This window comes from Rhinopithecus roxellana, chromosome 5, assembly GCF_007565055.1.
Source record: "Rhinopithecus roxellana isolate Shanxi Qingling chromosome 5, ASM756505v1, whole genome shotgun sequence".
Lineage (NCBI taxonomy): Eukaryota > Metazoa > Chordata > Mammalia > Primates > Cercopithecidae > Rhinopithecus > Rhinopithecus roxellana.
In genome coordinates this window covers 29,990,016-30,011,823 of record NC_044553.1, presented here as the reverse complement: position 1 = coordinate 30,011,823, position 21,808 = coordinate 29,990,016, and the positions used below count along the sequence as shown (strand labels likewise).

General features: G+C 41.6%; 1 protein-coding gene across 2 annotated transcripts in view; it reads left to right on the top strand.

Annotated features, from left to right (window-relative positions):
- The first annotated feature begins 8,330 nt into the window (after positions 1-8,330).
- Positions 8,331-21,808, top strand: part of TTBK2 (tau tubulin kinase 2) — a 178,606-nt gene continuing 165,128 nt past the window's right edge. The window contains exons 1-2 of one of the 2 annotated variants that reach the window (XM_030930648.1): positions 8,372-8,726; positions 9,254-9,401. The gene's annotated coding sequence lies outside the window, so the exon portion shown is untranslated. Of the gene's footprint in view, positions 8,727-9,253; positions 9,402-21,808 lie in introns of both variants that reach the window. The other variant, XM_010383778.2, reaches the window with a different exon arrangement.

Genomic DNA, 21,808 nt, shown 5'->3' with positions numbered 1-21,808 from the left:
CCCTGACTTGTTTAGAGCAAGCTTTACATGCGAGCACAGTGAGATGCTATGCTAAGAATAATCAGGGATTCTATTTGAACGCTGTGTATCAGACAGACTGACCCAGGAACACAGAAAGCCAAGTTTCTAGTTCTAGTTTCTACACTGCTGTTACCACTCCTAAGGTAAATTTTCTGGAACTGTTCTCTCTTCTCTCTCTTTTGAGTTCTCCACACTGAAGGATTTTCTTTGTTGTTTTAACAATCACCCTTGTTGTGTTTCTGGGTAAGAGTCAAAGAAAATAAAAAAGCAACTTGCTGGGTGCAGTGGTTCAAACCTGAAATCCTAGTGCTTTGGGAGGTTAAGGTGAGAAGATACCATGAAGCCAGCGGTTCAAGACCAGACTGGGCAACAGAGTGCTAGCCCTGGCCCTACAAAATAATAATAATAAAAAGACAAGGTGGTACACTGCTGGAGTTCTAGCTACTGAGAAGGCTGAGGTAGGAGAATTGCTTGAGCTCTGGTGTTCGACGTTACAGAGAGCTATACTGGCACCCTTGCACTCCAGCCTGGGCAACAGAGTGATACTATTTATTTTCTTTGAAAGCATCTTAATACAGAAAAATGCAGAAAAAGGCAAACCCGGAGGTGTTGATAGCACTTGTTTGAAAGTTAAAACAGGCCGGGCGCGGTGGCTCAAGCCTGTAATCCCAGCACTTTGGGAGGCCGAGACGGGTGGATCACGAGGTCAGGAGATCGAGACCATCCTGGCTAACACGGTGAAACCCTGTCTCTACTAAAAAATACAAAAAACTAGCCGGGCGAGGTGGCGGGCGCCTGTAGTCCCAGCTACTTGGGAGGCTGAGGCAGGAGAATGGCATAAACCCGGGAGGCGGAGTTGCAGTGAGCTGAGCTCTGGCCACTGCACTCCAACCCTGGCAACAGAACGAGACTCCGTCTCAAAAAAAAAAAAAAAAAAAAAAGTTAAAACAATGTGTGACATCACTTGTATTTTTGTACTTATTAGTATTTAACTTTTTGCATTAATTATTTTAAAATACCTACTGAGTGTACTTAATATTTACAAAGTGAAGAAGGTATGGGGAATACATGGTATAAGAAATTATCCCTCTACATTCTATAAAAATAAGACATACAAAAACTATAATTCAAAATAGCATATATATGAACCATATCTTACATGTTTTTAATCCTTCATAGGATATCCTATGGTAACTTTGATGTAGGTACTCAATACATTTCTGGAAATTTTTATCTGCCATCTACAAATATATTTTATGTTGTAGAACATACAATTCCCAAAATGACACCACCAGAAAAATATTTCAAGATCATCTTTGGCCCGGCGCAGTGGCTCATGCCTGTAATCCTAGCACTTTGGGAGGCCGAGGTGGGTGAATCACCTGAGGTCAGGAGTTGGAGACCAGCCTGGCCAACGTGGCGGAAACCCGTCTCTACTAAAAATACAAAAATTAGCCTGGCGTGGTGGTGCTCATCTATAATCCCAGCTACTCAGGAGGCTGAGTCAGGAGAATCACTTGAACACAGGAAGCAGAGGTTGCAGTGAGCCAAGATCGTGCCACTGCACTCCAGCCTGGGTGACAGAGTAAGACTCCGTCTCAAAAAAAAAAAAAAAAAAGATTATCATGAGCATAATCAGGTCTTTAAAAATGATTAAAATCCTTAGCCACTGGCTAGTCGGCTTTGATTAATGTCAAAAATATAAAACCAGTTTTGCTTCAATACATCTTGCAATGGAACACTATTATCACTAGGGTGCGCTATTAGCATTGCTAGTCAGTTAATGATCCTGCCAGAAGAGCCTGAAAATCACAGAACTGTCCAGGGTTAGGAGTGGAGTGGCTGGTTCCTGAACTAGACTAAAAGTCACTGAACTTTTTCCAGACTGTAACAGGCACAATCATAACATCACCCCACTATTTTCTCATTTTAAATCTATGAGTATACAACAATAATATATTAATGGGGCCGGGAACGGTAGCTCACGCCTGTAATCCCAGCACTTTGGGAGGCCGAGGGCAGCGGATCACTTGAGGTCTGGAGTTCGAGACCAGCCTGGTTAACATGGTGAAACCCCCGTCTCTACTAAAAATACAAAAAAATTAGCTGGGCATGGTGGCGGGCGTCTGTAATCCCAGCTACTAGGGAGGCTGAGGCTGGAGAATCACTTGAATCCGGGAGGCAGAGGTTGCAGTGAGCTGAGATCGCGCCATTGCACTCCAGCTTGGCTAACGAGAGCAAAACTCTGTCTCCGAAAAAAAAAAAGAAATCCTTGCAGCAAAACTACGGCAAATATATAGAGCTATAATTCACTCTTCTAATAAGACTTTCAAAAAGTTAACGGTTAACGATATAATTATTCTGTGGTTCGTAAAAGGCCTAAATGGGAAGCAGATCAAGAAATAACTACAATTAGAATTACTTTGTGAATGTAAACTCTTTTAGTTTCTTTTCTCACTTTACTAGGTCCAATCAATGTCAATCTTCTCTGATATTATGGTCTATTTTAATCATTATAATTAAACACAATTGATAATCAATAGGTTAAAAGAGAATAAACTCATGTCTCCCAAATTGAGAGTTTTTTTGTCTTGCCCCCTCAACAACGTTTTCTCTTAATTCTTTTTGCTTGAAACTTCTTTAATTAGAAATCAAGACCGGGTGCAGTGGCTCACGCCTGTAATCACAGCACCTTGGGAGGCTGAGGCGGGTGGATCACGAGGTCATGAGTTCAAGACCAGCCTGGCCAACATAGTGAAACCTTGTCTCTACTGAAAATACAAAAATTAGAAATCAAGGCCAGGTGTGGTGGCACATACCTGTGGTCCCAGCTACTTGGGAGGCTGAGACAGGAGAATCGCTTGAACCCAGGAGGTGGAGGTTGCAGTGAGCCAAGATGGTGCCATTGCACTCCAGCCTGGGTGACAGAGCAAAACTCTGTTTTTTTTTAAAAAAAAAAAAAAGAAAAGAAATCAAGTCTGGGTGCAATGGCTCACACCTGTAATCCCAGCACCTTGGGAGGCTGAGGTGGGCGGATCACGAGGTCAGGAGTTCGAGACCAGCCTGGCCAACATAGTGAAACCCTGTCTCTACTAAAAATACAAAAATTATTCTGGCATGCTGGCAGGCGACTATAATCCCAGCTACTTGGGAGGCTGAGGCAGAACTACTTGAACCTGGAAGGTGGAGGTTGCAGTGAGCCAAGATTGTGCCACTGCCCTCCAGCCTGGGTGACAAGGTGAGACTCCATCTCAAAAAAAAAAAAAAAAAAAAAAAAAAAAATCAAGCCTTTTACTTAAAAATAAGCTTTTCAAAAACACACAACCACTTGAGTTAGTGAATATATGTGATGTGAATGCCTTTCTGTTGAAATCAGAATGCAGCCGACACTGGCTTAAAGAAATGAAGCTCTCAGAGATCCCCAAGGATTTGGCTTTTGAATATCTTTGTATGCTGTTATACCTCTTTTACAGCAGTTATTACAATGTATTATAGTAAGATTTGCATGTATGCTAATCATTACATTGTGAAACCCTGAGGGACAGGACTGAATTTATTCAAATTTGTTTTCCCAGTGCCTATCAGAGTAGATGGCATTAGTAGGTTCTATAAAAACTTGTTTTTGGGGGCCGGGCACGGGGGCGCAGGCGCAGTGGCTCAAGCCTGTAATCCCAGCACTTTGGGAGGCCAAGGCGGGCAGATCACGAGGTCAGGAGATCAAGATCATCCTGGCTAACATGGTGAAACCCCATCTCTACTAAAAATACAAAAAATTAGCAGGGCAAGGTGACGGGCGCCTGTAGTCCCAGCTACTCTGGGAGCTGAGGCAGGAGAATGGCATGAACCCGGGAAGCGGAGGTTGCAATGAGCCGAGATCGCGCCACTGCACTCCAGCCTGGGCGACAGAGCGAGACGGTCTCACAAAAAAGCAAAAAAATCTTGTTTACAGGGATTTTGTTTGTGGTTTAAGTAATGTTCAAATAGAAACTGATTTGATGAAAAACTGAAAAACAACGCTGCTTGCTGGTTTTCAGAAATGCTTGAGCACCAGTTCACGATTGAGTTTCATGTTTCAAAGCACTGTGGACTGAGTTTTTAAAAAGAGATTTATTAAGATATAATTAACATACCATATAATTTACCCACTTCTCGTGTGCAACTCTGAGATGTGTTTCTAGAGAGAGATAGAAAGAGACAAGGGCAGAGGTCTCTTTTCCTTGAGTTGAACACAGATTCACACTGGGGTGCTGTCCCAATAACAATTTGATGTAAATGACACATCTAGATCCTTTTCTGTTTGGATTATGGGAAGAAGGTTACAAAGTGGTACCTAAAGATAGGCAGAAGAGGACATAAATGAAAGGAAAGGAATAGAAGAAAGAGATTCTTCAATATGTTATTTATTTCATGCTAGGAGAAAAGAAGCTGTGTTGAAAGGGGCTTTATGTCCTGTGTGGGGACTTTTTAATGTAAATCTGAACTTTGGACATCATATCTTTGCATATGCTGTAAGACTGATCCTAGAATCTGTCTGATTCCTTTAGACTTCTCCAGGGACACATCCTTAGACTTCAGTTATTCCTGTCTCTTATTTTCCCACGTCTTACTGTATTAGTTATCTCTTGCTGCATGACCAATTATCCCAAAAATTAGTGCTTAAAGCAATAGTAAACATTTACTATATCACATAGTTTCTGTGGGTCTCCATTTTGGAAGTGACTTAACTGGGTGGTTCTGGCTTGGAGTGTCTCACAAGGTGGTGGTTAAGAAGCCAGCTGGGCTTTCAGTCATCTGAATGCTTGACTGGGGCTGGAGGATTCATTTCTAAGAATGGCTCACTAACATAGATGGCAAACCGGTGCTGATTATTGATGTGCTGCTTCAGTTCCTCGCCAGGGGACCACGGCATGGGACTGCTAGAGTATATTCAGGAAAGGACAACTGGCTTCTCTCGAAATAAGTGATCCAAGAAGGCATAAGGCAGAAGCTACAATGTCTGTTATATCCTGGCCTTGATATTCCCACACCATAATTTCTGGAAAGTCCTATTAGTTACATAGGTCAGTCCAATTTAGTATGGACAGGAATAAATAAGAACGAGAATAAGTGAGGTAGGGATCATCGGGGGCCATCTGGAAGGCTGGCTACCATATTTATTTATTAGAGACAGAGTCTTGTGTTGTCACCCAGGCTGTAGTGCAGGGGTGCAATCATAGCTCACTGCAGCCTCGACCTCCCGGACTCAAGCAATCCTCCTGCCTCAGCCTCCTGGGTAGCTGGGACTACAAGGGCCAGCTAATTAAAAATACATATTTTTTGTAGTGATAGAGTCTCACTATGTTGCTAGGGCTGGTCTCCAACTCTAGGGCTCAAGGGATCCTCCTGCCTTGGCCTCCCAAAGTGCTGGGATTACAAGTGTGAGCTACTAGGCCCAGCTTATTTATTAAAAGAGATATATACATATACATTTGAGATATATATATATATATACTTCAGATATATCTATATCTGTATCTCAAAGGGGATTCCTAAACTCCAGTACCAGCTCTTGAATAACATATTACATTGACATTTAGCCTGACTGAAAGAGTGTCTCTGGAGACAGCTCAATAATTCTTTTTTTTTTTTGAGACAGAGTCTCGCTCTGCTGCCCAGGCTGGAGTACAGTGGCCGGATCTCAGCTCACTGCAAGCTCCGCCTCCCGGGTTTATGCCATTCTCCTGCCTCAGCCTCCCGAGTAGCTGGGACTACAGGCGCCCGCCACCTCGCCCGGCTAGTTTTTTGTGTTTTTTAGTAGAGACGAGGTTTCACCGTGTTAGCCTGGTCTCGATCTCCTGACCTCGTGATCCGCCCATCTCGGCCTCCCAAAGTGCTGGGATTACAGGCTTGAGCCACCGCGCCCGGCCCTTTTTTTTCTTTTTTAAAGACAGGGTATCACTGTTTCCCAGACTGGAGTGCAGTGATGTGATAATAGCTCACTGCAGCCTTGACATCCAGGACTCAAGAAATCCTCCTGCCTCAGCCTCCCAAGTGACTGGGACTACAGGTGCATGCCACCACACCTGGCTAATTTTTGTATTTTTAGTAGAGACAGGGCTGGCCAACTAAAAATTTTTTGTGTGTAGAGACAAGGTCTTGTTATGTTGACCAGGCTGGTCTTGAACTCCTGGGCTCAACTGATCCTCCTGCCTCAGCCTCCCGAATAGCTGAGACTACAGGGGCATGCCACCATGCCTGGCTAATTAAAAAAAATTTAAGGCCGGGCGCGGTGGCTCACGCCTGTAATCCCAGCACTTTGGGAGGCCGAGGCGGGCGAATCACAAGGTCAGGAGATCGAGACCACGGTGAAACCCCGTCTCTACTAAAAATACAAAAAAATATTAGCCGGGCGCGGTGGCGGGCGCCTGTGGTCCCAGCTACTCAGGAGGCTGAGGCAGGAGAATGGCTTGAACCCGGGAAGCGGAGCTTGCAGTGAGCCGAGATCGCGCCACTGCACTCCAGCCTGGGCGACAGAGCGAGACTCCGTCTTAAAAAAGAATAAAAATAAAAATAAAATCTATGTTTCCATGATATATATATATATATATATATATATATATATATATATATATATATATATATATTTTAACAGGAGTCTCCTTACATTGCCCAGTTTGATCTTGAACTCCTGGTCTCAAGTGATCCTCCCACCTCAGCCTCTCAAAGTGCTGGGATTGCAGGCATTAGCCACTGTGCCGGGCTCCTATAAACTTCTTTAATTTTAAAGAATAATATTTACAGAAATCCTAATGTTTTCTTATTCAAATTACATGATTGGCCAATATTCTGAAATGAATGAAATACTCTATTAGACATAGTAATGGAAAAAGTAACTTATGGTTTTAATCAGTAGAAATAAAAAACAATTGGCAACATCTTTATGTTTGCATAGAACAAGATGAGCTGCATCATCACTTGCCTTTAATATACATTTTGTCCTGCTTTTAATCCAAGGATCTGGACATGACAGATAGTAGAGACGCCTGCTGTTTTTAAAAAGAATGGCAAGAGGCTGTGGCACTTCCTGAACAAGAAGAAACAGATTCTATAGGAACAGTTCCAAGACTGAATATAGGATTAGTCATTTACCTTTCTATATTCTTAGTCAGCTTTATTGACAATGTCACTTGAGTGAAGAAAAGGATTTAAAGTAAAGATGAAGTTCATAATTCATTGCATTCTTTCCATCCATGGCAGACCCCTGGGGATCATTGTGATTCTTAAGTAGAAAGGACATTAGATGTGGGGCGTATGAGAGACCTGAGTTTTCATTTTGCCACTAATTAGTTTTACAACCTTAAGAAAGCTGTTTAGCGTTTTTAATGGGTTTTCTCTACTGTACATTGGTGGGCAAAGATGGGAGAGGTGCTTAATCTTAAGGTTTTCCTTCACCAAAGCGGCTGACACAACACTAAATAGAAACGCATCCTGCACAGCGTCCTTGCTCCGCCCTCCTCGCTTTTCTTTGAAAGGCTTTAAGCACCTCCCGCATACACTTGCTTAGCATCGCACACTGGTGTGCACCGGTGCTGCTCGTTGAGTCTCTAGCTGGTGGTGTTTCACAGAGGGAATGAAATCTTGCTCTTGGGTTGTGAAACCGTAAGGACACTCCGGTCTCTAGGCTGACATTCGTTTATGGAAGTGCCCATCTCCTTTCCTCGTCACACCTAAGGCCCTTCCCCGGTCCCCCAAAGATGATTAGCTTCACGTTAGGCGGTTCTGGGGACGGCGCCAATTTGCGGGATCCTGGCCGCGCTGATGCTGAGGAAGAGGATGGATCCTTAAGGCTTGCAGGGCCTCACGATTTGGGCCCTTCATCGCGACTGCCTCAGTGTGTAATTTCGTATCGTGACAAAGCATTTCCGATTTTATTCCGAAAAGTCCAACCCTGGAGTCCCGACCATCCTTCTATAATCAATTTAACTGTCACGCTAGGAAAACACCTATGTGCGCAAACTACTTGTCTCGGAAGCCCTACTTCTCTCCTCGGGACGGGCGGGGAGTTGCGGCTGTGGCTGGAACTACGAGGCCCAGAATTCCTAGGCGCATGCGCGCTGCCATTGTGATGCTCCTTTCCCGGTAACTCGCCCTCTCAGGCAAACCTGAAGATAGCGGCAATTCTCCGGTGGGGGCGGAGACGGTTTCTGACCGACTCTCCGCCCCCTTCGTGATAGGCAATGGGATTAGCCAACCGACGCTGCGAGTTCGGAAAGCACTCTCCAATCAGCACCTGTAGCGGAGAGGTGGGCGTGCGCGCTGGCAGGGCAGGTGGGCTAGGCTGTGTCGGGTTACGAGGGGGGAGTATAACGTCGGGTCGGGTCAGCGGGCGCTGCAGTAGTCGCCGCAGCGGCGATGGGAGCGGTGGGGACGAGGCGGCGGTGGCGGCAGGAGGGGGAGCAGGTGCTGGCACAAGAGCAGCGGCTTGGGGGAGCCGGCAGCAGCAGTAACAGCAGCAGCCGCCGCCGCCGCCAGTAAACGCGGACGGTACCCCGGGGGACTACCCAGCCGGCCGGCCCTGGAAGCCGCGCTCGGGTCCCGCAGCAGTCGGCGGCGGGGGATGGGCAGGCAGTGGCGGTCCCGCCTGCTGAGGGTTAACCCCCGCCGGTCCCGGTCCTGAGCTGGACCAGAGCCCTCCTCCAGAAACCCCTGCGTCCGCCACGGCCCAGGTAGGACACACCCCCCGGCCCCCCAGGGCGCCGCCCTGCCCCAGTCCCGACCCCCTCCTCCGGCCGCACCCCTCGTCGAGTGACCGAGCCTGTTGAGGAGGGGAGGGGTACCGGGGACTCTCAGGTCGCTGCAAGCCCCGGGCTCGTGCCAGACCCCGTCACTCTCCATCTCGGAGATCGTTCTGGTTCTGTCCCATTTCCCCGAAGGCTGCCGCCCCGTTTTGCCCGAGGCTTTGGGTGTCTTCACTGAACTTGGAGGGTCATGAAGCTTCGTTCTGCGTCTCTCTCTGTGGGTGACCCACATATCACTCGTACTTATGCCACTCCTGGTACCAGCACCGAACACGAAGGATACCTAGGAAATCTGAGCGCTTATTTCCCACCCACCTCCCCAACTATAATGGAAAGGAACGTGGGACTACAGAATCTGTTTGCTGTGTTGTAACGACAGTGAAGGCCGCGACTTTCTTGTACTTAGGGTGCTGAAGTAATGATCTGAGGGATTTGCTCATCATTTGCTTTGACAGAGATGCTGCTGACACCCTGGGATGCTGTGGGAGGGACAAAAGACCCACGTATATGTTCTGTCAAATCAGAGAAGTAAATCCATTGGGATGCCAGGATACTTTATCCTACAGCGAAGTTAATTTTGTTTCCGTCGAGGCTACAGTAGAGGTAAAAATGACATTGAGTTGTACTTTGAATTAAAGTTGATGGCTAGTAGCAATGATGGTATTAACTCTTCTCTCTCATCACTTTAGAACTTGTTCTTTCTTTGAACACTAAAGAGGACAGTTTTATTATACACTTTTAATAATGTGAAGATGTTTTGTTATTCAGTAGAAATTGAGTTTCTGTGTGTGTAGGAGGGTCATGTTATGAATGGGCACATGTGGACACACACACGCAGAGGGAGGATCCACTTATTGTGTTTTGTTGCAATGTTTGGTTCTGAGCCATTCATAACAGTTGCATTGGTATCTAAACCCTGATTTGCCACAGTATACCACAAAGATATGTTGGCTGTGTACTTTTGGCTAAATGGAATAGAATAACGTCCATTTGGGGATAGAGGGGGGATATGATTTTAACTTATAGAGGGAATTGAATGCTATGTATTACTGGCTTTCTTTCCTTTTTTTTTTTTTTTTTTTTAAAGAAAGAAGCAGTAATGATGACAAATACAGCTTAATGTGACTAATCTTGAGGCATTTGTCTGAAGTCAAAAAAGTTTCAGATAATAAGTGTGTTATATTGTGATCTATGCAAATTGAAAACATTGAAGGAAATCTTTGATTTAGAAGCTTATGTTTTCCTATATGATAACATTTTATCAAGACTCGGAAAGGGACATTTGAAGCATGGTTTTAAAGGAAAGTTTCTCTAACATTTTTCTTTTATGATAGAATGTTAGGAAATGCTTTTTCCCCTCTTCCAGTTTTAGACACATAGAAGAAATTAAAGTCCATAACTTCATTAATTTAATATGTAATATCAAGTTGATGCAAATTTCTACATTGGTAGGGGGCTGACTGAGAATAATATATCTTGCTCATTATCTTGTACTATGGTTAATACATAATTTAGTAAATTCTCTACTGCATTATATATGACTTCAGTTTTTTGTATCTTCTTTTGATTTTAAGTGCTGATTATTTTAATACTTAAGGAAATCTTCATGAGGTTAGACCTCATTTGCTTTAGCAAATTGAACTCAATTATGTGGGGCTTCAAATATCTTTAGATGTAATACTAGAAGGGAAGTTTGTATAATTTAGACAATTTCTGAGGGTATTTTACTTCTAAAAAGTGCACTAAAAATATGGCAACAATAAGTTATTGGTTTTTCACAGTAAATGAATATTACAGATCCGAGTTAGCTGTGATCATGGAATTTAAATTTCACTTTGGTTGGGGGCAGCCAATTTTTTTATATGCTTTATGACTTTAAAAAGTAACATATATCCAGATGACTGCTTGATTGCAACTCATGAGAGACTGAGCCAGAACCACCTACTGGAGACACTTTCAGATTCTAATTCTCAGAAACTGTGTGAGTTAATAAACGTTTGCTGCTTTAAAAAAAAACAATAATTCATGCCTGTAATCCCAGCACCTTGAGAGGCCAAGACAGGAGGAGGCCAAGGCACTTGAGCCCAGGAGTTTGAGACCAGCCAAGGTAACACAGGGAGATCCTGTCTCTACAAAAAACAAACAAACAAAAATTTAGCCGGGCATGGTGGCTCACACCTGTGGTTCTAGCTACTAGGGAGACTGAGGGGGAGGATCAGAGGTTGAGGCTGCTGTGATCTGTAATTGCTCCACTGCACTCCACCCTAGGTGACAGAGCAAGACCCCATCTCTTAAATAAATAAAAATCTATGACAAGGGAAAGTGTTTATGATCATTATTGAACTAGTAAGAACTGAGTTGATCAGCAAAATAAAAAGTCTTTGAGAATTATGGAAAATATAGCTATAGCTTACTTCTTTCCACTCTTAAAAAAAGCTCCTATAGGAAATATTCCTTTATAAATATATAGCAAATAGTCTTTTCAATTTGAGGGTATGCTACTCAGAATTACTCTAGTCATGTATTCATTTTTTGCTCTTGTTGAGGTTTTTGAGAGACACTCAAAATGTAGTCAGAGCTATTTCTGTTTATTTGATTAGTAATATTGCAATATACCTTCAATATTTATGGATTTTTGAATTGAAATACATTTTATTCAGTTTTATTTCCTAGTCTTTTTTTTTTTTTTTTTTTTTTTTTTTGGTCATCCAGCATATTGTAAACAATGTGTGGTAGTGGAAGTTTTTTCCCCAGGCTTCAGTGGATAGAACCTTTTATGCTGAAAATACTGAATGCTTTTAAGTTTAATATCATACTTCCATATTTGGTGAAAGAGCCTTTAAGTTCACATGAAAAAATTCAGTTTTTTAGAACTAAATTTTGAGCATAAGAACAACACATATTACTACTCAAAACTGCCTCATTAAAGTCTGGTGATCCTTGACTATAGGTTTATAGTACAGATTGAAATTATGTTATTACATAATTTGAATGTCAATTTTGCTAGATAATTTCATCTTTTCAGTAGGTGATTTTTAAGTAGACTTCTTAGTATATTTTCATTAATGTCATGTGACTTTATTCTTGATACTTAAGTGAACATATAGTACTTACAAACTTTTGTGAACATTTTGGATTTTTTTCCTTTGTTTTTTTTTAACCTTTGTCTGTATAATCCTTCGTGTTTTGGAATGTTCATAGCTGTTTTTTATTGTGTTATAGGAATTTGTTTTCACTTCAGTTAGGGTAAAGCTTCCCAATGTAAAAAACTTGTGTCCTCTGAAAAGAATCTGGGATGTAACAGTGTCTCCTAAAGAGTGGAAGTTAGTAAGTAGCTTCTTAGCTTCCTTTGGTAAGCTATCAAGACTTAACCATGTTTTCAGAATCATTATTTTTTTAAACAGAGAATTAACATCTTTATTGAAAATAAGAATCAGCATTTAAAAATGTTTGAATTAGAAAACATATTTTCCATTATATTTGTTTTTACCAAAATGCTTGTATAATGAATACTTTAACATTTGTCTTTTTCTTTCTGCAGTTTCAGAGTAGTTGCCTTTAAAAAAATGAAGTTGCGCTTTCCCTCATCTTGTTCTAGCCATATGATCAATTGAAAGACTGTATTTTGTTCATATTTGTCGAACATTTAATTTTCCACATGTTATTTATTATAGATGAAGTTTGTAAAGCCTTTTTAAATTTCTTCATCCTCCAAGTGCTTCAGTTTCTAAAATATCTAAAAGTTTTATCACCATTTTTTAGCTGGGCATGGTGGCTCACGCCTGTAATCCCAGCAGTTTTGGAGGCCAAGGTGGGTGAATCACTTGAGGTCAGGAGTTGGAGACAAGTCTGGCCAACGTGGCGAAACTGCATCTCAACTAAAAATAGAAAACTTAGCAGGGTGTGGTGGCAGGCACCTGTAATCCCAGCTACTCAGGAGACTGAGGCAGGAGAATTGCTTGAACCCGGGAGGGGGAGGCTGCTGTGAGCTGAGATTGCGCCACGGCACTCCAGCCTTGGTGACAGAGTGAGAGTCTGTCTCAACAACAAAAACAAAAATCACTTTTCAATGACCAATAAGGCAAAGATGAGGGGAGGAAAATAGGAAAAAATGAATAACCAAAGAAAAAAATGTGAGCCTTGTCTCTCATGGAAATTTGATTTAAGAAATATCATCTGGAGGCTAAAATTATATGGTAGATAATAAACTAGATTAGGACTTCTTTTCTGCTGGATTTCCCTAGCACTTAAAAAATTCAATATATCCAAGACAATAGTCAGTTCTCTTTTTAACTTCCTTAATTCTATAAATAAAGGCATTATCATTCAATCATACAGGATCAAAACACACATTCTCTCTCTCTGTTTTTTCTTTTTTTATTTTGGCTCCCTATTTATCCTGCATCTTGCCCACATAAAACCTCTGCTTTCTTTCTTTTTTTGGAGACAGGGTCTTGCTCTGTTGCCCAGGTTAGAGTGCCATGATTATAGCTCACTGCAGCCTTGACCTCCTGGGCTCAGGCAGTCCTCCCACCTTAGCCTCCTGGGTAGCTGGGACTATGGGCATATGCCACCACACCTGGCTAATTTTAAAAATTTTTGTATAAGTGGGATCCCACTATGTTGCCCAGGCTGGTCTTGAACTCCTGAGTTCAAGCAATCCTCCCACCTCAGCCTCCCAAAGTGCAGGAATTATAGGCATGAGCCACAATGTCTAGCCTTCTGCATTTTATTTCCATTGCTACCACCTTAATTCTGTCTCTGTGAAACTTTGAACTACTGTAGTCATCCCCATCTGAGGGGCATACATTCCAAGACCTCCAGTGGCTGCCTGAAACCTCAGATAGTACCTTACCCTATGGGTAATTATGCTTTTCCTATACATACATAACTATGATAAAGTTTATAAATTAAGCGTAGTAAGGGAGTAAAAACAATAGCTAATAATAAAATAGAATAGTTATCATAATATGCCAGCATCACTACTCTTGTGTTTTAGGGCCATTATTAAGTAAAGTAAGACTTAGTTACTTGAATACAAGCACTGCTGTGCTGAGACAGTAATCTAACAACCGAGATGGCTACTAAGTGACAAACAGTAAGGCAGCATAGACAGTGCGGATACATGCTAGACAAAGGGATGGTTCACATCCTAGGTGCAACAGAGCTGAACGGCTTGAGATTTCATCACCATACTCAAAACAACGTGCAATTTAAAACTTATGAATTGTTTATTTCTGGAGTTCTCCATTTAATATTTTTGGACTGTGGTTGACCATGGGTAACTGAAACTGCAGATAGTGAAACCGTGGATAAAGGGGATTACTGTATAATAGTAGCCTCATTCCTTGATTGAATACTTGCTAAGCATCTGCCATGTTACTGTGCTAGGGGTTAGAGATTTAACAGCCTACAGGATAAATAATCTACTCACTTTTGGAGCTTACAAATAGTGGAAGTAGACATTTGCAGAGGAAGGAATTACAAGTGTTCCAAGTATTGTGAATGGAAGATGCAGACATGAACATTTAACAGACCTAACAGTCAAGAGGTGGGTTCAGGGAAGAAGTTTCTGTATCATCAGCCACAGTTCATTCTACATACTTCACCAGGTTCAGAGGCTAGTGGATATATTATCCTATAATTCGTTAAATAATTAAATAAATAATGAAAAAATAAATGTTTTTAAATTTAAGAGGCTATTTGGAATTAAATGTCCACACAACCCCTGAAACAGCTTTAGACAAGTTCTTTCAGAACACAAGAACACTTGGAAGAGTTTTGTCCTAAAGAGTCCCTGTTCTCCCTCCAATATGGGTTTCTGCTTTGGATTCTCCCAAGCCTCAATTGCTTGAATACTGACAAAGTTCCTATGTTATGTTTTTACACTCTCTGTTTGAACCATGAGAAGTTAGGACTGTGTTACCAGAAGCCAGAGTAGAAGCCATGGTTACAGGAAAGAGGTGTTCCAAGTAGATGGCTATAGTGTCTCTGTAGCTAGGGTTCAGCATCTTATAGGTGATTCATTAAACGTACAAGTGATTAGGATATATTAGGATATATTATATTATACTGTGCCTGGCCAGTTTTGCTGTTTTTAAAAAAAGGAAGTTAAGGCCAGGCGGGGTGGCTCATGCCTGTAATCTTAGCACTTTGGGAGGCCTAGGCGGGCAGATCACGAGGTCAGGAGTTCGAGACCAGCCTGGCCACTATGGTGAAACCCTGTCTCTACAAAAAATACAAAAATTAGCCGGGTATGGTGGCACACACCTGTAGTCCCAGCTACTTGGGAAGCCGAGCAGAAGAATCACTTGAACCCGGGAGGTGGAGCCTGCAGTGAGCCAAGACAGTGCCATTGCACTCCAGCTTGAGTGACAGAGCAAGACTCCATCTCCAAAAAAAAAAAAAAGGAAGTTAATATACTTAAAATGTTATTACAATGAAGATACAGAAAAGGTTCTGTATTGATTTTTCTTTGTCTTAGTGGGAATCACAGACATAATGCTTTGCTCGGTTGATTTGGTTATAGTAGATTTTACTTGAGGAATGATTTTGTTTACCCAAGGAATGTTTAGTGTTTTCCTTAACAATCTGGCCATGTAAGTTACACTGTACTTCCTGTAAGGGAAGGATTTGTTTATGTGTTGCTAGTATGGTAGCCAGGGAGAGGAAAACTAGGTTGTTTACACTTTTATTTTGTTGTCAGTAATTGTAACCATACTGACCTGTAAAGCTTCTCTTTATTTTTAATAGATATTTTACTTAGATTTATTGAGCTCAGAGAGATTGCAGGTTGCCCGAAGTATAATTTGCCTCCCCTGAAAGTTTATAAAGAACAGTTGAAGTAAGAGTGGTGAATAAACTTGCCTTCTCTTCTGTTACCATCAGCAAATGGAGTTCTTTACAAATCTTCATTTCTTTTTACTAACTCTTCAGAGGAGCTCTTGCTAAGATCTATGGGATAAAAACAAAAACAAAAACAAAATCCCATTGGGCTTATCCTATCCTTGCACCTTATTTCTGTTGTTTATCAGTATATTAGATGCCTTGAAAAATTTAGCAGGTGTGTACTCTTTGTAAACTTGTTTCTACACACGATCTTGTTTTATTTTAAAACATAACAATTTAGATACTTTTTTTTTTTGAGATGGAGTTTTTTTTTTTTTTTTTTTTTTTTTTTTTGAGATGGAGTCTTGGTCTGTCACCCAGGCTGGAGTGCAGTGGCTGGATGTCTGCTCACTGCAAGCTCCGCCTCCCGGGTTTACGCCATTCTCCTGCCTCAGCCTCCTGAGTAGCTGGGATTACCGGCGCCCGCCACCTCGTCCGGCTAGTTTTTTGTATTTTTTTTTTTTGTAGAGACGGGGTTTCACCGTGTTAGCCAGGATGGTCTCGATCTCCTGACCTCGTGATCCGCCCGTCTCGGCCTCCCAAAGTGCTGGGATTACAGGCTTGAGCCACCGCGCCCGGCCTGAGATGGAGTTTTGCTCTTGTCACCCAGGCTGGAGCGCAATGGCACGATCTCAGCTCACTGCAACCTCCGCCTCCCGGGTTCAAGCAGTTCTCCTGCCTCAGCCTCCCGAGTAGCTGGAACTACAAGCGCCCGCCACCATGCCCAGGTAATTTTTTTTTTGCATTTTTAGTAGACATGGGGTTTCATCATGTTGGCCAGGCTGGTCTCAAACTCCTGACCTCAGGTGATCCACCCACGTTGGCCTCCCAAAGTGCTGGAATTACAAGTGTGAGCCACCAGGTCTGGCCAAAGAGTAGAATCTTATATAAACTATATGACAGTTATAAAACTGTGCTATTTGGTGAATTATCTAGTTTCCCTCCTAAATGTAGGAGAAGTTTATTCCTTTAGCCTGAGAGATAATAGTGATAGTAATCGTCTTCTAAGTGGACTTTTTTCCCTCTTACATCATATCATCCTCTGCTCCTGAAGGGGTGCCTTCAGGCCCACCCTGTGCCACCTTGCCGACCGAAACAGAATGATATCCATCCTCTTCCTAGCCTGGTTTTTGCAGTTTGAACTCAGTTTACCTTTCAGGCCTATGTATTCTTTCTCCCAATAAGCACCCTTTTCACGTAGACCAAGCTTATCCAACCTGCGGCCCATGGGCCGCACGCAGCCCAGTATGGCTTTGAATGTGGCCCAACACAAATTTGTAAACTTTCTTAAGACATTATGAGCTTTTGTAGTGTGTGTGTTTATGTGTGTGTGTGTTTAACTCATCAGCTATCGTTAGTGTTAGTTTATTTCATGTGTGGTATAAGACAGTTCTTCCACTGTAGCTCAGAGAAGCCAAAAGATTGGACACCCCTGATATAGACTAATCTCATCATTTATTTTCCCATGCACTTGTATGTTATGCTTATTTCCTCTTCTGTGCCTTTGCATACCTCCTTAGTTAACTTTTGCCTTGAAACAAAGCACCCCAAAATTTAGATGCTAAAACAATGATTACTTATGAGTTAACTGTTCTGTGGGTTGGCAGTTTAGGCTCAGCTGAATAGTACCTTTTTTGGTCTTGTTTGTTCTGATTTATATGAGACAGTTGGCTAGCTTGAGTTTGTTCTCATGAGTCTGGGCTCCAAAAGTAGCAAAAGAGGGCAAGTCCAGTGTATTTCTGGATTCTTTTCTTTTCTGGATTGCTTTTCTGGATTCTGGGTCATGTTTGCTAATGTCCCATTGGCCAGAACAAGTCACATGGCCAACCCGTTTCAGAGAAGGAGAAAGGAACCAAAGGAATGATCTACCTCTTTTGTTAGAGACAAGATCTTGCTATGTTGCCCAGGCTGGATTGAAACTCTTGGGCTCAGGCAATCTTCCTGCCTCAACCTCTCTAGTAGCTGGGATTATAGGCATGTGCCACAGTGCCTAGCACAATCCTATCTCTCCATAGGATATGTATCAAGGGCACATTGCAAAGGGATGTATGTACAGGAATGGGAGAAATATGTGGCTATTTTGCAATCGACCAGACCCTCTTCTACAAATCATATCCACCTCTTGTAAGAAACTTTGTATGACAATCCTAGCTAGTATTAACCGCCCCGTTCAATTTTTTGTATGCATTTGGCCCTTACAAATTGATCAAATTGATGTAGGTTAACTTTTTCTATTTTTTACCTTTTTTTTTTTGAGATGGAGTTTCACACTTGTCACCTAGACTGGAGTGCAATGGTGCAGTCTCAGTTCACTGCGTCCTCCGCCTCCTGGGTTCAAGCGATTCTCCTGTCTCAGCCTCCTGAGTAGCTGGGATTACAGGCACTTGCCACCATGCCTGGCTCATTTTTATATTTTTAATAGAGATAGGATTTCACCATGTTGGCCAGGCTGGTCTCAAACTCCTGACCTCGTGATCCGCGTGCCTTGGCCTCCCAAAGTGCTGGGATTATAGGCATGAGCCACGGTGCCAAGTCCCTATTTTTTTGCCTTTTGAACCCAGATAGTTACTGTTAATTTCTGTTTTTGTATTATGTGTTCTCATTCAAATATTATTTTGGAAATAATTATTTTTTGAAATAATAACTTTTCTTCCCCTGATTGTTAACTCATTAAGGGCAAAGCTATGCATTATGCTTCTTTTTTCTCTTCCATGTATTCATGACAATTTATTGAATGAGCATGTGTTAAATTTTCAAATCAACTGTCCAGTTATTTGCCGAAGGACTGTTTAATTTCATTCAGCCATATGGGAGGTGAAAGGTTCTATGGTAGGTATTAGGCTAGATGCTAGATGAGTAGAATTGAATGAGTAGATGCTCTTGACCTCAAGGAATGTGTACTCTATTAGGAAAATGTAAATGTGTGCGTGCTTCTAAGGTTGTTTCTTTATTCCAAACCTATATTTCTGCTTCATGCTCAACTCACAGGTGAGCTGGCTTTTTTTTATTGTGTAGATGGGGCACTCTTCTGCTGTCTCTCACATTGCTAGATTATTGTTGCCTAATCTATTCTATGTCTGGCTTTCTCTGTTTCTGGTTTGTATAACTATTATTTGTTACTGTTCTTTATAAGCTATATTAATCATGGTATGTATAAAACATATATGTGCAGTTTAAGGAATAATTAATTATAAAGCCAGTGTTCAATAAATAAAACATTGCCAGCATCTCAGACTCCCGTCCTGATCTCACCTGCCTTTTTTGTTTTGTTTTGTTGAGATGGGATCTCCCTATGTTGTTTAGGCTAGTCTCAAACTTCTGGGCCCAAGTGATCCTCAGCCTCCCTAAAAAAGTAGCTGTGATTACTACAGGTGTAAATTGCCTGGCTTTCACCTACTTTCTTTACCCCAGAGCTACCCATTCTTATGATATTTATGATAATAATGTTTTTGCTTTTCTTTATAAACTTACGATCTATATTTGCATCTCCATTTAATGTAGTTTAGTTTTGCTTATTTTTGAACTTTTATCTGTAAAAGGGCTCATACTGTGTATATTATTTTGTCTTGCTTAACTTTTTTCAGTGTTGTTTGTGAGATTTATATAGTTCAGTATAGCAATATTTTCTTCATTTTCTTTTTAGTGTAGTTTTGTGGTAAGTGGAATAATGGCCCCCCAAAATGTTCATGTCATAATCCCCAACACATGAATATGTTAACTTATGTGGCAGAAGAGACTTTGCAGATGTGATTAAATTAAGGCTCTTGCAAGAGGAGGATTTTCCTTGATGATCTGGGTCGATCCGATGTAATCACAAGGAGGTGCTCATAAAAGGGAGGCATATACTTTGTCAGAGAGAGATAAAGAGATGTGACAGTGGAAACAAGGGTCAGAGAGAGATTTGAAGATGTTATACTACTGACTTTGAAGGTGGGTGATGAGGCGGTAAACCAAATAATTCAGGCAAGCTGGGCCTGGTGGTGCACTTGTATTCCCAGCTATTTGGAAGGCGAGGCAGGAGGATCTCTTGGGCTCAGGACTTTGAGACTGTAGTGTGTAATAATTGAGCCTGTGAATAGCTAGCTACTGTACTCCCGCCTGGAGAACATAATGAGACCCTGCCTCTTAAAAAAACAAAACAAAAAAACGAAAACAAAAACAAAACAGAATTCAGGTGGGTTCTAGAAGCTAGAGAAGGTAAGGAAATAAATTCTCCCTAGAGCTTTAGCCCAGTAGAAGCCCAGACTTCTGACCTCTAGAGCTATTAGATTATAAATTTGTGTTGTTTTTGCCACTAAATTTGTCATATTTGTTACGGCAGCAGTAAGAAGCCGCTATATGAATGTATATACTGGATGAATATACTATAATTTATCCATTCTTCTCTTGCTGGACATTTGGGTTGTTTGTAGTTTTTACCATTTATGGACGATGTGACTGAACATTCTTGTACCTGTTTGCTGGTGTGCATAGAGAAAAGGTATTTCTAGGATATATACCTAGTAAAGGAGTTGCTGAGTCACAGGGTATGCATATCTTCAGCTTTCTTTCATAATACACTACAATACCATTTTCAAAGTACATTCCCTTAGCATGCACACTGGACGATTAGCAAGCAACAACAAAGTATATTCCTACTAGAGGTGTACAAAAGCCCTCACTTTTTAATGTAAATACTTTCTTCTGTGATATTAACTATGATAATGCTTCTTTTATATGGGTGAGTACTCAAAATTTGCTTCAAGTTAAAACACATTTGAGAACTAATCCATACTTTTTTTTTTTTTTTTTTGAGACAGGGTCTTGTTCTGTTACCCAGGCTGGAATGCAGTGGCACAATCATGGCTCACTGCAGCTTTGAACTTCTAGGCTCAAGTGATCCTCCTGCTTCAGCTTTCTGAATAGCTAGGACTATAGATGCATGCCACTACACCTAATTTTTAAAATTTTGTACAGACGGCATCTTACTATGTTGCCTAAGCTGGTCTTCAGCTCCGGGGCAGTCGTCCCACCTCCACCTCCCAAAGTGCTGGGATTACAGGTGTGAGCCACCTCGCCTGTCCTAATCTGTACTTTTGCCAGTCTAAAAATAGTAAGTGGCATTGGTTTATTTTTATTCCCTTTTTGATCAACTAATTATATTAACTTTATTTTTAAAGCTTTATTTTTTTTGAGACAGGGTCTCACTTTGTCATCTAGGCTGGAGTGCAGTGGCATGATCTTGGCTCACCACAACTTCTGCCTCCTGGGCTCAAGCAATCTTCCCACCTCAGCCTCCTGAGTAGTTGGGACCACCGGCACATGCCACCATGCCAGGCTAATTTTTTTTTTTTTTGTAGTGATGGGGTTTTGCCATGTTGTCCAGATTGGTCTCATACTCCTGGGCTCAAGTGATCTACCTGCCTTGGCCTCCAAAAGTGCTGAAATTATGGTTGTGAGCCACCATGCCCAGCCAAAAATTTTTTTAAATTGAGGTAAAGCATGCAAATATAATTTACCATCTTTACCATTTTATATGTACAGTTCAGTAACAATAAATACATTTATATTCTTTTTTTTCCCTTTCTTCCCCCTCCCCTTCCCCTTTTTAGCTTCTGATAAACCACCAATCTACTCTCTGTCTTCATGAGATTCACTCTTTTAGCTCTGGCATATGAGTGAGAACATATAACGTTTGTCTTTCTGTACTTGGCTTATTTCACTTAAGGTAATGGCCTCCAGTTCCATCCATGTTGCCGCAAATAAGAGCATTTCATTCTTTTTTATGGGCGAATAATATTCCATATTTTCTTTATCCATTCATCTGGATAGACACTTAGGTTGATTCCATTTTGGCTATTGTTAATAGGCTGCAGTAAACATGGGAGTGCAGGTATCTCTTTGCTCTAGTGATTTCCTTTCTTTTGGATGTATACCCAGTAGTGGAATTGCTGGATAATATGGAAGTTCTAGTTTTGGTTGTTTTGGGGAACCTCCACACTGCCTCCATAGTGGCTGTACTAATTTCCATTCCTACCAGCAGTGCATGAGGGTTCCCCTTTCTCCATATCCTTGTCAGCATTTGTTATTGCCTTTTTCGTATAAGCCATTTTAACTGGGGTGAGATGATACCACATTGTGGT